Genomic DNA, 24,356 nt, shown 5'->3' on the forward strand with positions numbered 1-24,356 from the left:
ATACTCCTACAGATACTACTATTCGTGAGGTTGCACCAGGAGAATATTTTCACTATGGACTGAAAAAAGGATTAATTGATCAATTAAAAATTGTCGATATAAAACAGATTACAGATATTATCTAGATTAGTATACACATTGATGGTTTGCCAATATCGAAGAGTTCAAAACGCCAACTGTATCCTATACTGGGAGAAATTTTTCCAAAAGTCTCTGTACCATTCATTATTGGTATATACCATGGACTGAACAAACCAAAAGACTGTAATGAATTTCTTAAAGATTTCATAAATGAGTACAAAAATCTGAGAGAGAAATGTCTCGAGTATGATAGTCATAAATTTAAAGTGATTATAAGAGCTGTAATTTGTGATTCACCAGCGAGAGCTTTTGTAACCTACACAAAAGGTCATGGTTGTTTTTATGGTTGCGGTTAGTGCATTCAAGAAGGAGAATATAGTGACCATCGAATGTTATTTCTTGATATGGATGCACCATTACGCACTGACTCGAATTTTATAAATCGATTAAATGAAGATCATCATCTAGGAAAATCAGATTTTGAAGATATTGGTGTTGGTATGGTGTCTCAATTTCCAGTGGATTACATGCATCTTGTTTGTTAAGGAGTATCAAAAAAAATACTGACTTCGTGAACGAAAGGATGGCGACTAAATGATAAAAAATTACTTAAATTAAGTCACAAAATGACTGAAAACATTTCGTCTTACCTCAAGTTCATCAGCAGTTGGATACCTTCAGAATTCGTTCGAAAGACAAGGGGATTGGATGAATTGGATCGATGGAAAGCAACTGAACTTAGATTATTTTTATTATATATAGGCCCCATTGCATTGAAGCAGTATTTACCAAGTAATTACGTCTATCATTACAACTGTCTTCAATGTGCAATAAGAATACTATGCGATGAAAATGATTGCATCAAAAACAATAATTGTGCAAAAGAATTATTAAGATATTTCGGTTTCGAATGTATAAATCTTTATGGAAAAAATTTTGTAATATTTAATATTCATAATTTAATACACTTGCCGGACGATGTTTTAAAATTTGGACCATTGGATTCATACAGCGCATTTTCTTTTGAAAGCTTCTTGGCTTTTCTCAAAAATCTTCTAAAAAAAGGTGATAAACCTTTACAGCAGCTCCATCACCGACTTGATGAACGAGCAAACTGTGGTTATCAACCAAAAGTGAAGAATCATTTGATCAAACCTGAAGTATCACAATATGATGCCAAAAAATCTAAGGATCAAGAAATTTCTTCATATAAGGTCATCAATTATGGAAAATTTAAACTTTGTGCTAACAAGAACTGTGATAAATTCTGTTACATAAAAAATTATGATGTATTTCGTGTTGATAATATTTGTTTAATTAACAATGATATAATACTACAAGGACAGACATTATAAAACCCACAAAACATTGAAAACTATTCTATCAACTCCAAGTTATTGCACATAGTCATTGGCAATCAATGGTCAAAATTGGTTAATATTAATGCTAAAGAAGTTTTGAAAAAGGCTGTTTGCTTGCCTTTAGAGAAATCTTATTATATTTTTCCTTTAATTCATTCGGACATTTAAAATGTGTATTTTGTAAAAACAATAAATAAAAACTTTTATTTCATGTAAAAATCTTTTGAAATATTAAAATTAGTGGATTTTTCACGTGACAGCTCTTGAGTTGAAATTTAAATTACGTATCTGGTTACCTCTCCTACATGACAAAAGCGGCGCTGCTTGTAAAAAATTAATATTCACCCATTACCATTATTACACACTACTCATACACACATGTGTTTGTGATTACCAGCGAAAAGGTTTCGCGTTGTTTAGTCACAAGTTTATATGCTGTTGGGATTATAAATAAATATTCAGAGCTGATTGAGCTTTATATAAACAGTTAAAGTAAGTTCACTTAATTATTTATCAGCTGTTATTTCTAAGTTATAATAAATTTAATTGAAAGTATATAAAATAAATGCTTATGATTGTAAATTTTGTACTCAAAAAATAATCTCACTCTAAAAACGCCGGCAATAATAGTAGACGTCAGACGATTACAGTTAATTATTAAACATTTATAATATATATGATTTCCTCTATTATTTATACAATCAATGTATTTTACTAATTGTAATTCATTTTTCTCGGTTTATTGAAAAAAATTATTTTGCATTATTTCGTTTAAAATTAAAAAAAAAATTATTTAAAAAAAATTAGGAAAACGGTTGACCCTGAAGGCCATCCCTGCGACTTCCCGCTAATTCCATACTTAGACGCTTAAAATTGCACCAATGACGTTTTTGAGCTCTTCGAGCTCAAAAATACAATTTATGGGTTATTTAAAGCTCTTCGAGCTCAAAGAGATTGCTTTCTTATGCTTTAAAGCTCTTCGAGCTCAAAAGTCTGATAGAGATTTGATGACACTATTTTTTGAATTTTTGAACCGCAATAACTTTTGAATGAATAAACCGATTTTTACGCGGTTAGAAGCATTCGACGCAGTTTTTTAAGCCTCACAAAGAATCTCAAATTTTGAATTGATCGCGCTAGGAATTTTAGAGTTATTCTGAAAAAACACTTTTTCCGGTTTTCTTTCGTTCACGATATCTCTCGAACGAATCAACCGATTTTGACCGGACTGATGGCGATCGACGTGGTTTTTTGAGGTTGAGCTGATTAATTTTTGGAATTGAACCTTTATGCCGTTTAAAAGTTATTCCAAAAAAACCACATTTAAAAAAAATTTTTTTTTCAGTTTTTTTAAGATTTCTCAAAATCTATTTATCTTAATTGGTCTAAATAGTTTTCGAAATCTAAGTTTTGTCAAGCCCTTTCGAATAACACCAACCGCGATGAAATCGGTCACGCCGTTCAAAAGTTATAAGCGGTTCACACACACACACACACACACACACACACACACACACACACACACACACACACACACACACACACACACACCCAGGGCAGAAGAGATACTGCTACCGGGCGCGTCTCCCCGAGCAGATGGGAGAACGCTCGCTGTCCTTGGATGACATTTAATCTCTTAGTTGATGAGGTACAGCAGGTAGGAGCCAAGCAAAATAACCAAACAAAATACGCTCCCGTGGACAAAACTCCCCTTTAATGGGTTGGTCGCACTAACTGACCTAACAAGACGATCGTTCTCTGCTGTGACCCACTGGGAGTGACCGGAACCTGTATCGTAGTTTCCGACGATGCAGGCCACGGCTGATGTGAGCTTGCTCTACCGAGGTGTAAGTTGCAGCAGTGGATCAGGAGCCAGCCACTTCGGGCCTTGATCAGGAAGTACGCAGTGAGTGTTAGAGATCGGAATCTTCACCGCTCCGAGCGAGTCTAGTCCGTCCGTGTATTCCGGGACTGGCTAAGTGTCGGCTAGGCCTCAGGGAACTGGGGTAGGAGTACTATCTCCGAGGGTACACCCGTTCCTAGTTATGGCAACCCGCTCCACTCCGTACGATGCGCTGGTAAATTAAAAAGTATGAGTAATTCAAAGGAAACAAACAAAAGTGGAAACGGGCTACATGCCCAACAAGCAGCGATTGACGCAAGCGCTGAAATGAAGCGTTAGCAAGCGCTCAAACGCCTTGAAAAGCTGATCAGTGAGTTGAATGATTTCGTTCAACCAAAGGTCAACATTCACAAAGAGATTAAATCCAAGATGAGTGGTGTAACTAATGCCCTTCAAAGGTTTGAGAAGCTGGACGAGGAGTGGCGCTCATCATTGCAGCGCATATCCCATGCTACACCGGAGAAAGACTGTCACGCTATCGACGTGACTGACGAAGCAATGGACACCGGAGCTGAAGGTGACGGTGAATCAGTCGCGGAAGACAATAGTGAAGCCAGCAACAAGTCAGGTAAGAGAAAAAATCGACCTTCTCCTGACCCAACAATCAGCCAAGCCATGAAGAAAAAGGATTTGAAGAAAAGCCCTCCACAAGGAGCGGCAGGGCGAAGCGACGAACAGGAAAAAGCGTCAGTCTGGCAAAAAGTTCAGTCCAAGCAAGAGCTAAAGCGACAGAAGAAAGAGATGCTCTCAAAACAGACGTCAAAGGAGCCCCGACCTGAACGCAAGCGAAAGAAACCGCGGAAATGGATCAGACCGGATGCCCTCATCATTCGGCTGACAGAGAAAGCAAAGTACGCCGAGATCCTGCGTCGAATAAAACAGGACGTCCCTGACGACTAGGTCCGCAGTAAGGTAGAGAAGATCAATAAGACCAATGCTGGAGATATGCTGATAACTCTTTCGAGGAAGAGCACCGACAAAGGCCAAACATTGAGAAAGACCATTGCAGACATTCTGAAAGAAGACGCAAAAGTAACCTGCAAAGGACCACAGGAGGTAATTGAGATCCGAGACGTCGATGATGACACAACTAAGGATCACATCCAGGGTGCCCTATAGGAGGAAGCTGGAGATGGCTGTGAGATACCACTAGAGGCAATCAAGATCCGTAAGGCCTATAAAGGTACTCAAATTGCCACAGTAATTCTACCAGCAGCAACAGCACAGAAACTACTGGATGGAAGTAGCAAAATCCAGATTGGTTGGGTTAATTGCCGAATAAGAACAACGAAGAGACTTATTCAATGCTTTAAATGCTGGCATCTCGGACATCATGGATCCCAGTGCAAAAGCAAGGTGGACCGGTCGAAGCTTTGCATCAGGTGCAGACAAGAAGTGCACAAGATTGCTGATTGTAAAAATACCGCCAAATGTGCATTATGTGCTGAGATTGAAAGTGCAGAGAATGTTGCCCACCATGCCGGTACCCATAAGTGCTCGTTATTTCAGGATGCACTCCAGAAGTTGACGAACAAACAAGCATGAGGATACTGCAGCTCAATCTCAACCATTGTAAGGCTAGAGCTTGACTTGGTACTGATAGCAAAGCCATATAAACACCTGAGTACCCAACCCTGGGAATCTGACAGCACATCCAAAGCTGTCATCTGGTTATGTGGCAAGCTCCTTTTCCAAAATGCAGTCGACAACAGCAATGCCGGCTTTGTAGCAGTATCAGTAGAGGGCATCCGCTTCTATAGCTGTTACGCACCACCTAGCCTCTCTACTGTCGAATTCACCGCATTTCTGGATCGACTTACCGAGGACGCGAAGCATTACCACCCAGTGGCAATAGCTGGGGACTTCAACGCCTGGGCAGTAGACTGGGGTAGCAAGAATACAAACGCGCAAGGAAAGGAATTACTAGAAGCCTTTTCTACATTAGATGTAGTACTGCTCAACAATGGTGACACACCAAAGGAGACACAAGTTCTATTGTAGATCTCACTTTCGTCAGTGGCAGCCTCACCAGAGGTAATATCAACTGGAAGGTGATGGATACCTACACAGCCAGCGACCACAACGCGATTCTCTGGGAAATATTAAACGCCCAGAGCCCGAGAAGACCTAAAAAGCAATTTAACACCATTGGTTGGAAGGTAAAAACTCTTGACCCAAGGGCATTGTTAGTAGCTCTCAATAGTGACCAGATTATCGCGGGCTGCGCAGAAGAGAAGACCAAGGACCTGATGAAAAGAGTGACCCAGGCGTGTGACGCCAGTATGTCTCGTAGACGTGGCATAAACACAAGACCTTCCGTTCACTGGTGGAACGACCACATCAGCGCCCTTCGTAAAGAGTGTCATCAGAAGAGAAGAATATCTCAGCGTGGCTACCGACGACCTAACTCTGTGGAGCTGGTCGCAGAGTACAAAAAAGCCCGTCGATCCCTGAACAAAGCCATCAAAGATAGCAAAAGAAAATGCTGGAAGGAGCTCATCAACGAGGTGGACAGAGATCTGTGGGGTAGGCCGTATAAGGTGGTCATGACCCATCTTAAAAACCAGCTAATGCCATCACCCACGTGTCCTCAACTCCTACAGAAGATCGTAAACGCGTTGTTCCCCGAACAAAGCAAGTTTAACTACCTATTAGCGCAGAATGAAATGGATGACATTCCATCTGTCATAGAGGGAGAACTGATGGAGGCTTGCAATCGTGTAGGGAACAATAAAGCTCCGGGATTGGACGGGGTCCCCAATATTGCTTTAAAAACAACTATAAAAGCAGTGCCATCATTGTTCCTGGACGTCTACGACACATGCCTCAAGGAAGGGATTTTCCCTCGGAAGTGGAAGCAGCAACGACTAGTATTACTTCCAAAAGGGAAAAAGCCACCAGAAGAACCGTCATCTTATCGACCACTTTGTATGTTAGACACGACAGGTAAGATACTTGAGCGTATAATCCACCAAAGAATAGAAGCAGTTATCGATCCACTCCTGGCAGACAACCAGTATGGTTTTCGGAAAGGACGATCAACCCTGGACGCAATCAACTTGGTTGTTGCAACAGCCAAGGAAGCAATCGAAGGGATCAGATGGAAGGGTGGAGCGAAGAAGTACTGCCTGGTGGCCACTCTGGACATCAAAAATGCCTTCAACTCCGCCAACTGGGACTGCATTATGCAAGCCTTGGAAGAGAAAAACGTACCAGGATACCTACGTAGGATAGTGGCTAGCTACTTCACAGACAAAATCCTGAGATACGACACGAACAATGGTCCAAAAGAGTATGATATTACCGGAGGTGTACCCCAGGGTTCTGTTCTGGGTCCACTTCTGTGGAATGTCATGTATGATGGCCTGCTGAGACTGACTCTTCCAAGAAGTGTCAAGCTTGTTGCATATGCAGACGATGTAGCTGTCGTAATCGTTGCGAAACACCTAGATGAGATAAACCACATGTTCGGTATCACCTTTGAGAAAGTTAACCGGTGAATGGATTCAATGAATCTACAACTGGCTAAACAGAAGACTGAGGCTGTGCTTATTACCAGCAGAAAAGTGATAGAGACCATAAAACTGAAAGTCGGAGAACAAGAAATCACATCACAACCATATATCCGATATCTGGGAGTGATGCTTGATGCCCGACTCAACTTTAAGCAGCAAGTCGAACACGTGAGTGCAAAAGCATCAGCAGTGGTAGCTAGCTTAGCACGACTGATGCCAAACGTCGGAGGCCCAAAGCAGAGCAGAAGACTACTACTATCATCTGTAGTCACATCAGTGCTCACTTACGGAATATCTATCTGGGCGGACGCACTAGAAAAGCAAGAATCATGGAGAAAGGCTGGACCAGTCTACCGTCTGAGTGCCTTAAGAGTAGCAAGTGCCTTCCGCACAATATCTATGGAAGCAGTGTGTGTCATCTCCGGAACTTTGCCTCTCAGAGACTTAGCTGAGGAAAGACGGATCCTTTACCAACGAAAGAAGTCGACCACACTAAGCGCTGAGGAGCTTGGAACAGAAGAGCGGCAGAGGAGCATAAGTAGATGGCAACTACAGTGGGATGCCACAGTGAAGGGTAGGTGGACGCATCGTCTCATACCAAGGATCAACGTTTGGCTAAACCGGAGTCACGGTGAGGTCAACTATTATCTTACACAGATGTTATCAGGACACGGCTGTTTCCAGGCGTATCTCCGACGCTTCAAGCATGATGATTCCCCGGAGTGCCCGTCCTGCTCAGGAGTCAATGAAGATGCAGAGCACGTTGTCTTTGAGTGCCCAAGTTTTTACCCACAGCGAGATGAGCTGGAGAATATCCTGAAGAGGAAAATCCAACCAGAGACAATAGTAGCAGCAATGCTGTCATCAGAAGCTGCCTGGAACGCCACAAGCACTTTTGCTACAAAAGTGCTTACCGAGTTGCGATCCATTGAGAGGAAAAGAGCGAAAGACAGAATCTAGAAGGAAGAAATAACATCTTAGCCACCAGAAGGAAGAGCGGCAGCTAATTCCTCCCCCGCGAAGAAATGCCTTACGGCGGTACCATGGGGGATCAGAGGATAGAAAAGAAAGGGGTTTTAGGGCTTAGTGGGTAGAGGCGTCAGCGTCGAGTTTTAGTATGACACTGCGTCGAGTCGCCACATATCCAGGCCAAACAGCTACGCCTGGAATCCGTAAAAAGGATTCCCCCCCCCCCTAAAGAGAAAAAAACACACACACACACAAACACACACACACACACACACACACACACACACACATACAGACAGACACCGTGACAACCTCGCGGGGATAGTCAGGGAAGCTTCCTGTGATCTTCAAACGTCGAGATCTGATGAAAACTCGATTTTTGCAAAACGGGGTGCAAACAATAACTTCCCGATTTTTGAAAATCTTCGATTTTCTTAGCGGGAAGTTAAAAATTATCAAAAATTAAAAATATTAAAAAAAATTAGTTTGTATTATTTTGTTATTATTTTGATTTTGTATTGAATATATAAATATTGATTAATATATTTTGTTTTTTGGTTAGATGTTTTTTGTAGTTTTCTGTGATGTTTGGTGTTCTACTGTGCCGGAGTCCTGGTTGAATATAAAAAATACAACTGTGGGATGGCCACCTAAAAATGAGAACCCGACAGCTGCTGCAATCAAGCAATCTAAACCTATGAAAGACTGGCAGGCTATGAATTATTCAAGGCTTCTTGGACCGTACAGTATGTATAATATTTTATAGTTTTATGTTAAATCATTCATAATTTTCTATGCATTACAATAATTTTTCTTTCTCAGAGACTTATGATATTGCTAGAGCTGTAGAAATCGCTGCCGTCGATTTATCTACAAGCGACGAAGCAGCTATGTCACAGTTGCAAAATGGCCAAACATTGGGTACTAAACGTGAACGGAAACGTCCAGGACGTTTTTTAGACCAGGAATCAGACAGAGCTAGCTCCAGTGATGATGACAGTAGAGATATGCAAAATGATAAAGAAACTACACCAAAACATCAATTTATTATGATTCTGGTCATGACAGCTCAAAGGATGTAGAAGAGACCCAAGAGTTAGACTACGGCGATTTTTTTGAAAATCACCCTCAACACTCTACAAAGCCAAAATCAAAAAATATTAATGTGAGAAAAATAGAAAAAATAACACACCCTATTATAAAAAGTAAAACATCTCAATCTATCGACAAAACAAAAGAACCTGTGGTTTTTACGGAAATGGCCAAAGATCCGGGTACTTTGACACCTGTGGACGAGACCATTGATAAAACTATTGGAATAAATATAGAAAACGGCATTCATCATCAAAGTCCGAGTCAAGGAGCCATTTCTAAATCTCCAGAACCATCGTTGCCTATGAACGATACTGAAACTTTAACCGCTGAAATTTTAAAATTAGATTGTTCTCCCAACTGCTGCGGTAAATATAAAGTTTAATATAGTATTTTTTTTATGACACTTGTAGTATCATGACAAATGCATAATTAATTTTTAGATTTTTTGAATTTTGACATTTATAGATTCATTACCTAAAATTGTTTATCAATTGTAATATAATTATTTTTTTTATCCACAGTTGCATGTAGTTTAAAGTTAGACACACTTTTACGTTTAGTGAACACACTTATTATGAATCAAGAACATGTCACTATCCATCCTTCTGAACCTTCAAGAAGCTCTGGATCTACTCATCAAAATTTATTACCTACATTTCCACTTACAAAACTTTCTGAATTAGAAAAATTGAATACGACATTAAAAGATAACAACACTGCACGCACTCAATATGTAAATAGTTATTTTATTACTTGAACAGATCGTTTGTATACTTTCATTATCTTTTGCTTATAAAATTCATTTTATTCTTTTATTTATTAGCTCTTATAAGTTTAGCTTAAATAATCAAATATATTGGTAACTTTGTAATATTTTTTCAGATTGATGTAATTAATGTAAGACGTGATCAAGATTCTAAGAAACATACCCGTAATGTTTTATCTTACATTATAACTGATGAGTTTGCTCGCCGACTTTCTTGGACTGGACAAAAAAAAAAACTATTAAAGTTAAAGACATGAAGTTTGTTGAAATTTTAATCGGTGAGTTGATAAAATAAGTCCTACTGTAATTAAGGTATAGTTTGACCATGAATTTATTGATATTTAAAAGTGTTTTATTATTGTTAAACGCTGAATTATTAAATTTTTCTATATAATTATACTTAACTAATAATTGATTTGCGATTTTAATATTAATTTTTAGTCTTTAATAAAAATGTGCCGTAGTTGTTAATTGAATTTTTAAATCCAATAATATAGAAAAAAAATATTTAGCTAAAATAGATTTAAAATTTTATACAAATTTATTGAAAAAAAAAAAAAAAAAATACAAAAGTTATCACTATCAATTGAAAATTATTTAAGAGTGCTGAATTTAATATATTTGATAATATAAGAGTTTTTTTAGCGATTAATAAGAGAAATAATTATTTAAAGCGTTTATTTATTACAGAATTGCTGCAAAATAGAAAATGATTGTTCACGGATAAGTAAGCTTGAAGAAAAATTATAATACGTAATGTCTGATGCTAGTCATTCTATTTTATTTTTCAGAAACGATTACTCAGAATAATCATGCAAGCTCGCATGGCATGATTGAATCAACTATTAAATCATGGCTCCAGCAGAGTGATGACAGGATTGATTATCGTTCAGGAAACAAAACCAAAGACAAGTAACATAAATGTACTTAAAACAATATAAAATTTAATAAGTTACAAAAAATGTACTGGACAATAAAAAATTTAATAAGTAACATAAAATGTACGTAAGACAATAAAAAATTCAATAAAAAACCAATAATTGTTTTGAATCAACTACCAATGGTTTGAAAAATATAACGTTCCAAAATAAAAGTTATATAAATCTTTTATTTATGTAATTGTCAATATAATAAAATTATTACTATAATAAATTAATAAATGTTGTCTATCTGCACTATAAAATTATCAATATTATTATTATAATTATTATGAGTATTACATAACAACACTAATAATTTAATAATTAATATTAATAAATTTATAGCATGAATAAATAATATTTATTAATTTATAATAATAATATTCTGCAAATTTTCTGTATGAAATCAGAAAGAGCTCTCAATTCTGACTACTATAAGTACTCTTTTATTTGAAGTCGTAAAGAGATCTTAATTCGGATTTCTGCAAGAAATCTTATTTTTGAACTCAAAAAGACTTCCTAATTCTAACTTCTGTAAGCACTCTTTTTTTTAAACTCAGAAAAAAGATCTCTTTGAGAATATTTGTGGAAGTCTTATATTACTCTTGAAGTGGCGCATTCGACGTCCTCAAGATGTCGTAGAGACACCATTCCGTTAAAAATTACGACGTCCAAGTCTTAAATGGGAGTTCATCAAGAACCTTTAAAGACATCATATTGTTTACTGGGCTGTCAATAGATTTTAATCTATTAATTCAAGATACGAAGACCTCTTGTAATTAAATATTTATTGTTGTATTATTAAGACCACGGTAATAAATTAGTTAATGATTTTAATTCGAAATTTGGAATTAGGATTTATAATTAAGTTGGGATGAATGGAATAGTAATTTTGGGAAATAAATATATAAATTTTAATCTGTAAAATCCGGAAAATTTATTTAATGTTGAGTATTAAACTCGTGGTAATTTTGGAATAAATTCAAGCATCGGTATTTAGGGTAGATTTTTTTGAGAAATAAATTATTAGTTGTGAAAATGGTTTACGATTTATTTGCGAGCTAATGACTGAAAAATTTTAGTGAAAATTAATGTTGTAATTTTTGGAGTTTAATTTTATAAGTTATGACCCAGATTTTACTTTTTGTATTTGAGTATTTTAGTTCATTTTTTATTAATTAGTTAAAAATTAATAGAAACAATTATTGTTATTAGTGCGGCGATTATTATTTAATTTTTGTATTTATTTAATAATTTTATATTATTGTTACCGAATGTATGATTAAAATTAAGAAATTAAGCGTGTGAGAAATTATTACGAAGCCGAGTGAATTAATTGTAAAAGAAATTAAAAGACTGGGATAATTATTCTAAGTTCCGAACAAGATTTAGTATGGGAAAGCAATGAATGGATATAAAATGAAGGAAATGACGATTATTATTTTGTAAGAAATAATTGAGGTAAGCGAAGATTTTATGTCCCGAGGACAATTTAGTATGGAAAATCAATGAATGGATATATAATGAAGGAAATTGCGATTGAAATAATAAAGAATTGAGTTTCAAAAATAAAAACTTAGAATTTGGCGAGACGAATGGATAGAAAATGAAGGAAATTACAATTAAAATAATAAATAATTATTTTTGAATGCTAGTTCGAGGACACCGGACAGGTGTCTAAAACGACCATTCCGGTTCGTTACAAGAGAGTTGGGGAAAAAATGATAAACGCCAAAATTTTGCTCGATAAAAGCAGTTCTTTCTCGGGAGAATTACTCGGGCGAATACTCTTCACCAAGTAATTCCAGAGGATGATACTCTACCTGGAGTCTGACCAAGGCCCAGGTAAGTATCATGAACCGACCGGATGAAAGTGCTACTCCCCGTGCCGAAGCCTTCAGCTGAGGTACGGTAGGTGATCATAAGCCGTGTAGGTGGGAGCGAGGAGGATACTCTCCACTTGCTCTCAGGGTAGAGTTTAGGACCCCCCAGGGATGACGGCTAGTCACCCTGAGGGGGTAGGGGGTGTTACTGGGAAACTAGTTAGTATTTTGTAGACCGCGTTTTTGAGTTTCAACCGTGAATACCGTCGTGTATGTTTGGATAGAAAGTTTCTATTGTATTAGTGTATATTGCTTATATTGTTTCTTGATTTTGAACCGCGAATATGTGTGAAAAGAGTGTTCTAATGTATTGTTTATATTGTTTAATTTGATTATATTGTTTATATCGTTTATTAACATGATCAGGCCAATGAAGAGGTTTCCTTTTTCTTTGATTTATTTAGTATGAAGTGTTTTGTTTATATTTTGTTATTGATAATGTGATCCCCGCTTATGACCCTGGACTTCGGCGAGCAAATTTCGAGCCGGGGACGAATAAATTATTTATTTATATAATTTTGGAAAACGTGGGCGTTACAAAGTCAAAAATAAAAGTTAAGTAGAGCCAGTGTGTGTGTGTGTGAGCGGGTTATGTGTGTGAAGATCGTGCGGGATATGTGTGTGTGAGTGTGTAAATTCTCTACTTGTTGATGTTTTGCCGAGTAGAGTAGTTCGTAAAGTCTAAGAGCGTGAGGGTCCGGTGGACAGCGCGACGTAGCTAGAAACTGCAGTAAAGCCCTCCTTACGAGGGTACTGTAGGATTAAAAATTGTTGTTAGTTATAAGTAGAGCCAGGCCTTTGGTATGGAAGGGGAAAACTCACACATGCATAAAAAAAACAAAAGAAATGTATCCGTGTAATCGGTTAAACTCGGTAATGAACTACATTCAGTTTGTAGTTTAAAAGCATCAAGATGGTGCTATTAGAAAAAAAAATTTTTCTTTTGTTTTTTACGGTCCGATTGCAGTAAAGCTTATAATTAGTTTATGTAATGTTTTTGAATGTTTCTTTTTCTTGTCAAACGTTTAAGAAATTTTTTACCGGGCTTTAGTATTTTGTAACATATAGAATTATAAAAAAAAAAAAATTCTTCTCACACTTACTTGAGTCAAGAGAATAATTTCTTGAGTTGAAGAATTATTCTTGGTCCAAAAAAAATTTCTTGTTTCAAAAATTTATTCTTTTCACTTAAGAAAATTATTTTTTTTTTTCAAAATGGTATTTTTGGTTCAAAATTTTGTCTCTTAAATCAATTTAATTTAATCGAGAATCCTGTATTTATCTCACTGCAATGAAGCCGTAAATTTCATGAATGTGTTTCCCTTACTGCTTCAATGCAGTAACGTTAATAATTGGTACTTGAATAATTTTTCTTTATAAAGTTGAATGATTTCATAAATAGAGTCTATTATTTCCGATGAGGTCCTCAAAGTGTAAAACAAAAATTATTTTATTTAAATTAAATCGGAAATCATCTCTATGATTTACTTTCTCAATCAAGTAACACAAAAAGTAAAGGAATATTTCACGCAGAAGCTTCAAATTGCTCAAATAATGATTCCTTCCACGATCTAATTTTTACTGCATCACTGCAGTACAGCAAAAATTTTAAATTGAGATAATTTTAATGTTAAATTTATTCCTTGAGTTATAAAAGGCAATTAACTAAGTTTGCTGCGATTTAGATATCAAAGATTTCCGGAAAATATTAATTGGTAACCAATTTTTCAATTAAAAAATACATACTGCATAGTTGCAGTAAAAATGAAAAATGAATATTAACTGAAATTTAAACATTTAACTATCTCATCTACTGAGAGATACTACTTAATTAAGCCATCATTACCAAAATAGTGTAATTCCAACCAAATATTGTTAGAAATGAGATTCCGTGATCATAAAATAGATACTGCATAAAGGCAGTAGAGCAAAATTTTACAGCTAATAAAACTTTTGCCAGAAAGTGCCAACTTTCATTTCACTGCGTTAATCGAAGTTGCCATTTTGCGCCTTCGCCTTGAAAAGTAAAAAAGAAAACCTCAGATCACATGTTTGTCTTTGGCATTATATGTGATCTAAGGCTTTTCTTATTTTCCTTACCAAGGGGTGTAATATATTATTCTCTCTCATTTTAAGCAATTTAACTGGTCGCCACTGACGAGAGTAATTAAAAATTTATCACGGTATTTATAGAAAATTATTTTTCCACAAATAAATTGATACTGCATCACTGCAGTAGACCAAAATTTTGGTAGTGAGGACATTTTGCTGTCAAATTTATTTCTTTCATTATGAAAATCGATTTAATCAGTTCGTTAAAATTTAAATTTCAAAGATTTTCAGTAAGTATTGATAGGAAACGACTATTTAAATTAAAAATAGAATACTGCATAGTTGCAGTCAATATGAAAATTAAATGTTAATGGAAATCTGAACATATAACTTTATTATCTAATATAAATTGCTAATAATTTAAGCCGTCATTACTAAAATAACGTAGTTCTAACCAAATGTTGTTAGAATCCGATTTTTTGACCATAAAATAGAAACTGCATAACTGCAGTAGAGCAAAATTTTACTGTTAATAAAACTGTTGCTGTCGAAAATATTTTTTTTTTTTTTCATTAAAAGTGAATTTATTGGTCCTTACGACGTAAATAATTGAAAATTTATCATGGAATTTATAGAAAATTCTTTTATTTGCAATTAATTGTTACTGCATCACTGCAGTAGAGTAAAATTTTAGTAGTGAGAACATTCTGCTGTCAAATTTATTTCTTTCCTTGTAAAAAGCGATTTAATCAGTTTGCTGCGATTAAAATTTCAAAGATTTCCAGTAAATACTGATAGGAAACGAATATTTTAATTAAAAATTGAATACTGCATAGTCGCAGTCAAGATGAAAAATAAATGTTAATAGAAATCTGAACATATAACTTTATTATCTAATATAAATTGCTAATAATTTAAGCCGTCATTACTTAAATAACGTAGTTCTAACCAAATGTTGTTAGAATCCGATCTATTTTACCATAAAATAGAAACTGCATAACTGCAGTAGAGCAAAATTTTACAGTTAATAAAACTGTTGCCGTCGAAAATATTTTTCTTTCTTATAAGGAGAATGACTGGAGGGGAAAAGATCGAAGATCAATAAAAATCGTAACATGTTGCAGTGGTGGGAAGCAGTGAACGCGTTTAGAGGGAAACCAAGAAAGGAAGCCAGCAAAGAAATTTCTGGTCATCAATGGACAAGTCACTTCATGGGTACCATGGGGGGCTCAGCAGGTCGGGCTGAATCCAGTGAAGAGCCAATCTAGCACGCGGAAGAGATACAAGAAGGGATGGAGGAGCGTCAGGAAGAACTGCTCGAAGAAGAGCTGCTCGACGGAGAGGATAATGAGATGAACGCAGATAACATGGAAGCAGAGATAAAAATGGCAGAGTTAAAGGCTGCACTGAAAAGAATGAGAAATAAGAAGGCTCCAGGGGAAGACGGGCTAGTCACAGAATTCTACAAGGAGATGCCCGAGGAGGGAAAGCAGGAACTGTTGGAGGCACTAAATGAGATTTGGAGGAAAGGAAATTTACCGAAAGGCTGGGAATCGGCGCATATCGCGCCAATCTTCAAAGCAGGGGACCCAAACAACCCAAGAAATTACAGGCCAATTTCGCTTCTCAATGCAGGTTATAAAATACTTACCAACATAGTCACGATGAGGCTAGAGAAATGGTGTGAAGAAAATAAAATACTCAAGGCAAGTCAGGCAGGTTTCAGAAGAAAAAGAGGTACCTGGGACCAGGTATTTGTGATAAATGCAGTCATAAACCATTGGGTGAAAGAAAAGGGACAGAAAGCTTTTATTTGCTTCGTGGACTTTGAGACAGCGTGGATAGAAAACTACTTTTTGCCAAGGCTGAGGAAGCAGGTATTAGAGGAAGAATGCTGAAATTTATCAAGGCAGTATACAAGAGGACTGTGAACGAAATTGTGGCCAATGGAGAAACGAAAGGGAAGTTTGAAGCTTCACAAGGGGTAAGGCAGGGTTGTCCACTAAGCCCGCTGCTTTTCAACATCTTTTTGGACGACATTGACAAAGAGTTCAGCAAGAGAAACATCGGAGGAATAGCCATGGGCAAAATCAAGGTGTATCTGGGGAAATATGCAGACGATATAGCAGCAATCGCCCCAGATGAAGCAAGTCTCCAGCAGATGTTAAAAGTTTTGGAAAATTATGCAGCCAAAAACTCTCTCAGGGTAAACACAAAAAAGACAAAAGTGCTAGTGATCGGCGGAAAAGACAGGAAATCCTCTGCAAATTGGAAATATGGAGATGACCAGCTAGAAGAAGTAAAAGACTTTAAGCACCTGGGCTGCTGGATTCCAGCAGCAACAGCTGGAGGAAGCACACCAACGAGATGGCAGTCAAGGCCAAGAAAGATCTAAACTCTACGTGGGGGCTCATTGAGAGAACAGGCAGGAACTCACTTAAAGACAGGATGTATCTCTACAACGATCTCTGGTAAGATCAGAGGCACTGTACGGAGTAGAGATTTGGGGTTGGGAAGGCAGCAAGGCAATTGAAGCAGTGTATAGCAGATACTGTAAGACAGCGATGGGTCTAGCCAGAAACACACCTGAGTATATCTGGAGGTTCGAGGGTGGGCTTGAAAATTTTAATTACATCTGTAGAGAGGGAGAAGGCGGGTACCTCCTAGATGTGCTGAGAATGGAGGATGGCAGATGGTCGAAAGTCGTATTGAGAGAAAAATGCAGAGGAATCCTGAATGGCAGGGCCTCAAAGTGGGGTGGCAGGTTGGCCAAAACTCTGGAGGAAATGCGTTGCAAGGACATAATAAAGATGATCTGGGAAAAAGTGGAAATAAATCTGATAGAGCAGAGATTGCAGGAGGGCCTTCTCCATCTTCAAGCTACAATGAGAGAGGAAGAGAACAGAAAAATCATGGAATCGTCCTACAACCCCATGTTCAAATTCCTCAAGACCAGTATGGGAACTGAACCTTACTGGTTAGACAGAAAAATCCCAAGCTGGATGAAACTCGCTTGGTGCAGAGTCAGATGCGGCAACATTGGGAAGGCAGGAAAGAAGGGCTTCAGGGACTGGCAATGTCGTTTATGCCAAGGTGAAGATGAGACCGTAGAGCACATCTTAAGATGCAGAACTGTTTTGAACAGTGTCAAGGCAGAGGTGAGAGGTTTTGTCCTGGATTGGATTGGTGGTAAAGCAGGAGCAGATTTTTACTGGTTGTTACTGCAGACTCTGAGAGGTGAACCAGTACAAGAAATTTGCCAGATAATCGGTAAATTTCTAAAACTCACAAGGGAAGGGATTGAGCCCTTGTGGGAAGAACATGATGCAGCAGTCCAACAAGTCCCAAACGACGGTGATTAGATGGCAGCCAAAGAAGAAGATACCCAGTGCAGTAATATTGATACTCATAAGTGCCTCAAAGAGGCTGTATTAAATTTCTTATTTTTAGACAACAAGTGCCATAAAAGTTAGTCTGTAGATTCTTTAATTTTCTAATGTATTGTAATGTGATTGAACTTAAAATAATTCTATAATATTTAAAAAATACTTAAATTCTTAAGCTGGTAAAAAAGTGATATTATTGTTAACATGAAATGAAATACTTAAGTAAATATGGTGCTAGAGCCAGAGCTTTAAGTAACTATTAAGATGCAGTACAAATTAAGACAATGTGATGAAAAAATTGTAAAAGCAGTTTTTACTGTTGTACAATGCAAATAAATCTATCTTTATCTATTTTTCTTTCTTATGAAAAGCGAATTTATTGGTCGTTACGACGTAAATAATTTAAAATTTATCATGGAATTTATGGAAAAAAATTTTATCTGCAATTAAATTGTTACTGCATCACTGCAGTAGAGCAAAATATTAATAGTGGGGACATTCTGCTGTCAAATTTACTTTTTTCTTTATGAAAAGCGATTTAATCAGTTTGCTACGATTTAAATTTCAAAGATCTCCAGTAAATATTGATAGAACACGAATATATTAATTAAAAATTAAATACTGCATAGTTGCAGTCAATATGAAAATTAAATGTTAATGGAAATCTGAACATATAACTTTATTATCTAATATAAATTGCTAATAATTTAAGCCGTCATTACTAAAATAACGTAGTTCTAACCAAATGTTGTTAGAATCCGATTTTTTTGACCATAAAATAGAAACTGCATAACTGCAGTAGAGCAAAATTTTACTGTTAATAAAACTGTTGCTGTCGAAAATATTTTTTTTTTTTTTCATTAAAAGTGAATTTATTGGTCGTTACGACGTAAATAATTGAAAATTTATCATGGAATTTATAGAAAAAATTTTATCTGCAATTAAATTGTTACTGCATCACTGCAGTAGAGCAAAATTTTAATAGTGGATACATTCTGCTGTCAAATTTACTTCTTTCTTCATGAAAAGCGATTTAATCAGTTTGTAAAAATTGAAATTTCAAAGATTTTCAGTAAGAATTGATAGGAAATAAATATTTCAATTAAAAATTGAATACTGCATAGTCGCAGTCAAGATGAAAAATAAATGTTAATGGAAAGCTGAACTTGTAACTTTATTATCTAGTATAAATTGCCAGTAAATTAAGCCACCATTACCAAAATAACGTAGTTCTAACTAAATGTTGTTAGAAACCGATTTTTTTTGCCATAAAAGAGATACTGCATAATTGCAGAAGAGCAAAATTTTACTAGTGAGAACATTCTGCTGTCAAATTTATTTCTTTCCTCATAATAAGCTATTTAGTAAGTTTGCTACGATTTAAATATCAAACATTTCTGGAGAATATTGATTGGTAACCAATTTTTTATTAAAAAAATGCATACTGCATAGTTGCAGTAAAGGTGAAAAATAAATGTTAATATAAATCTGAATATATAAATTTATTGTCTTATATAAATCGCTAGGAAATTAAGCTGTCATCACCAAAGTAATGTAGTTCTCACCAAATGTCGTTAGAAATCAATTTTTTTAATCATAAAAAAGATACTGCAACTGCAGTAGAGCAAAATTTTACAGTTAATAAAACTGTTGCCGTCTAAAATATTTTTCTTTCTTATTAAAAGCGATTTTATCGGTCGTTATGACGTGAATAATTAAAAATTTATCATGGAATTTATAGAAAATAATTTTATTTGCAATTAAATTGTTACTGCATCTCTGCAGTAGAGCAAAATTTTAGTAGTGAGGACAATTTGCTTTCAAATTTATTTCTTTCATTATGAACAGCGATTTAATCAGTTTGTGAAAATTGAAATTTCAAAGATTTTCAGTAAGTATTGATAGGAAACAATTATATTAATTAAAAATTAAATACTGCATAATTGTAGTCAACACGAAAAATTTATGTTAATGGAAATCTGAACATATAACTTTATTATCTAATATGAATTGCCAGTAAATTAAGCCGTCATTACCAAAATAACGTAGTTCTAACCAAATGGTGTTAGAAACCGATTTTTTTTATCATTAAAGAGATACTGCTTAGTTGCAGTAGAGCCAAATTTTAGTAGTAAGGACATTCTGCTGTCAAATTTATTTCTTTTATTATGAAAAGCAATTCAATCAGTTCGCTACGACTTAAATATCGAAGATTTCCAATAAGTAATGATAGGAAACAAATATATTTATCAAAAAAATGGATACTGCATAGCTGCAGTAAAGATGGAAAATAAATATTAATGGACATTTGAACATTCAATTTCCTTATCCAATGTGAATTGCTAGTAAATTAAGCCGTTATTACTAAAATAACGTAATTCTAACCAAATGTTGTTAGAAACCTTTTTTTTTTTACCATAAAAGAGATACTGCATAACTGTAGTAGAGCAATAATCTACAGTTAATAAAACTTTTGCCACCGAAAATATTTTTTTTTCTTCTTAAAAGCGATTCTACTGTTCACCATTGACGTAAGTGATTAAAAACTTATTATGGAATTTATAGAAAATAACTTTATCTGCAATTAAAGTGTTACTGCATCACTGCAGTAGAGCTAAATTTTAGTAGTGAGGACATTCTGCTGTCAAATTTTTTTCTTTCTTTATGAAAAGCGATTTAATCAGCTTGCTACGATTTAATTATCGAAGATTTTTAGTAAGTATTAATAGGAAACTAATATTTTAATGAAAAAATCAATACTGGATAGTTGCAGTAAGATAGTTGCAGTAAAGATGAATAATAAATGTTAATAGAAATCTGAACATTTAACTTTCTTGTTTAATGTGAATTGCTAGTAAATTAAGCCGTCATTACCAAAATAATGTAGTTCTAACCAAATATTGTTAGAAACTGATTTTTTTTAGCATAAAAACGATACTGCATAACTGCAGTAGAGCAACATTTAACAGTTAATAAAGCTTTTGCTATCGGAAATGTTTTTCTTTCTTATTAACAGCGATTTTATTGGTCGCTACTGACATGAGTAATTAAAAATTCATCGCGGTATTGATAGAAAATAATTTTTCTGCAATAAAATTATTACTTGCAGATAAATTATCTTCTGTCAATATCACAATGACTTGTACATTATTTGCGTCAGTACCAACCAATTCAATCACGTTTAATAGTAACGAAAAATATTCTTGGTGATAAAAATTTTTTTAACTGTAAAACTTTGCTCTACTGCATTTATGCAGTATCTATTTTATAGTTAAGGAATCTCATTTCTAACAATTTTTGGTTAGAAGTACACTATTTTGGTAATAATGGCTTAATTAAGTAGTATTTCACATTAGATAAAAAAGTTAAAGGTTCAAATTTCAATTAATATTTATTTTCCATCTTTACTGCGACTATGCAGTATGCGTTTTTTAATTGAAAAATTGGTTACCAATCAATATATCCCGGAAATCTTTGATATTTTAATCGTAGCAAACTTATTAAATCGCCTTTCATAACTCAAGAAATAAATTTAACAACAACATTACCTCAATTATAAATTTTTCATGTACTGCAGTAATGCTGTAACAATTTAATTGCAGATAAATTATCTTCTGTCAATATCATAATGAGTTGTACGTTATCTAGGTCAGTTTCAATTGATTAAATCTTGTTTAATGATAAAGATAAATATATTTTGGATGGTAAAATGGTCATTTACTGTAAAATTTTGCTCTACTGCAGTTGTACAGTATTTCTTATATACTAAAGATACCCCCAGAAATGTGTCTTTCATGTTAAATAAAAAAAATTTTTTTTTCCTACTCCTCCAATACAGTGATTTTTATAATTGGTTTATAATTGACTATTTTCAATACTTTTCTCTTTACAGAGTTGAATGATTTAATAAAGTCTACTTTTTTCCGATAAACTGAGATTGTAAAACGAAGATTATTTTAATGCAATTAAGTTAAGAAGCCACTGCGTCACGATTTACTGTTCCCCAGCAGTATTGCCTCTTATTTTTCTGTTTAATATTTATATAACAAAAAATAGTGTGAAAAATGAATTTATATACTTATACCTTTCTGATTTTTTCGTTCGGAGTTCTAAATTAATGATAATTTGTATAAACTTTGCGTAAATTTTTATAAAATTTATTATACGAACTTATACAGTTTTGTTAACTCTTACAATAACATATTTAAACAAATTTTTTTCGAGAAAACTTCGTCGATTTGATCTTAATATACTTTTATATTGACTAAATGACCTTTTAACGTCAACTAACGTTATAGGTGCATATTTCATTCTTCTTACATCTTGTTCAGTCCAACGGTAAGGAAGATTCTGCGGCCGATAATCATTTTTTTGCATGCATTGATCCGCCGTTGTTAGAATTTCATAAAAATCAGTGTTATCTTGTATTACATTAGCTGCTTTCAGACGTACATCTTGTCGAACGTTTACATTTAATAATAAATGACGAATAGTTCTACGGACAATTTTCCAAGATTTGTGCAAAGGAAGACCCTGAGTTTCGAGTTTTTGAATGGCCTCTGCAATGATTGAGTAGTTATTATGGATCTCTGTTAGATCCTGTTGATTTTGATCACGTTGAAAATGTTGTTGCATATCGATAATATTTTGGGAGTCAGGTTGAAGAGCGAGAATGACTCTTTTTACATCTTCGTAATGCTCATGATAATAAGATGCTGCATTAATCCATGTTCCCCAACGAGTTATAATTGGTGAAGGAGGAAACGGTATATTATTGCACATTTCTTTGAAAAGTCTGACGCGATTCGGAGCTTTAGTAAATATTGCTTTCGTAAAACACTGTCGAATAGTTTCTGCGATTTTATGCAGACCATGTGCAAGGCAGGTAACATGTATCATTTTAGAATAAGCATTTGCCAATGTTCTCCCGGCCAGCTTCATATATGGTGCAGCGTCACTCACAAAAAGAAGTACTTTATCGTGGTGTATTCTATCCGGCCATAGAATCGCCAAGCTGCGGTTGAAGAACTGTACAACTTTATCAGCATTAGAAGTGTCACTGAATTCAATATTCAGAAGTAGGGATGCGCTAGGATGATTTTCAATTAATGGACTAACTATAGCATTGAAAACACAACGTTTCTCAGAATCAATAGTTTCATCAATGCTTATATAGATGGGATTATCTCCTATTTCGTTTCGTATTTTCACGATGGTTTCTTCATGAACTTTTGAAACGTACCTTCGCCGAAGAGTCCGAGAATCAGGAAGAGGACGACGAATATATCGCTGCATAAAACTCACAAATGCTGGATCATTTAATTTATCGATCGGAATATCAGTTTTCAAGAAAAATTCTGTTAATTCTTTATAGAAAGGATTTTGGCGATCAGTGCAAGCTTGCCACGAGGCTTCATTAGGAGGTTTCGGAGCATCTCGAAGTTCTATTGCTTTTGTTTGAAGATCTGTCTCAATATGACGTCTAATGTTTTCTGTCTCAACCGTATGAATAACAGAGTAGCATAATAAACACCTGACATGTAGATCGCAAACCTGAAATAGCCAAAAGTAGATGCAATCATTGGAGAGCAATAAGAATGTACTTATGCTGTACATTATATATTTAATAAGATTGGTGAAAAAATTTCCATTGTTTTTTTATTTGATCATGCAGCCACTACTGTTGACCTGTTGACTTGAGTGTAGTGCAGTGTAAACATCGCTTTGTTTCGTTCTACCTAAAAATCTACGTTATTGCAGTGTACACCTCAAGATAAATCAAATTTCCATCATAGTCTTATAAATTGAGTTTAGTGCTTCAAATTGACATATAAATTTCCATGATTAAAGTCAATTTCATCATAAAAATTAACTTATAAAAGTATCAGTTCTGATTAAATTTATTTTGGAGTTAAGTACAGCTATTCTTCTGCGCATTTTGGAGCGCATCTCTTTACATGACATTGTGAGTGTGTATCAGTGCATACAGTTAGTGTGAAGTGCATACCCTGTTATCAGTATGTATTCTTGGGTATTTGTTACTCAGCTATTGCCTCTATCATAGTATTGGTAGTGAGATCATTGTGTAGTCAACTTTACAATGTGTTGATGGTCAGCACAATTCGGCCTTCAAAACGTCTTAGAAATTGTTGTCATTAGAATATCGTCGGATTTACTTTGACACTCACCAGTTAAAATTCTTAAAATTCTTTATTCTATGGTATACATGTGATTACTACCGAGTTAGTTTCTGTTATGTCATTACTGAATGACTTTTGCTTCAGGTGTAAATCTGTGTTGAGAACACCATTCACCTGTGATTCATGTTCCAAATCTTTTCACAGAAGCTGTGCATGTGACTACATTAAATCCAGAGCTCTAGAAGATTGCTGCAGAAAGAAATTTGCATATTTACTTGTTCCACT

This window comes from Cotesia glomerata, unplaced genomic scaffold (genome assembly GCF_020080835.1).
Source record: "Cotesia glomerata isolate CgM1 unplaced genomic scaffold, MPM_Cglom_v2.3 scaffold_13, whole genome shotgun sequence".
Classification (NCBI taxonomy): domain Eukaryota; kingdom Metazoa; phylum Arthropoda; class Insecta; order Hymenoptera; family Braconidae; genus Cotesia; species Cotesia glomerata.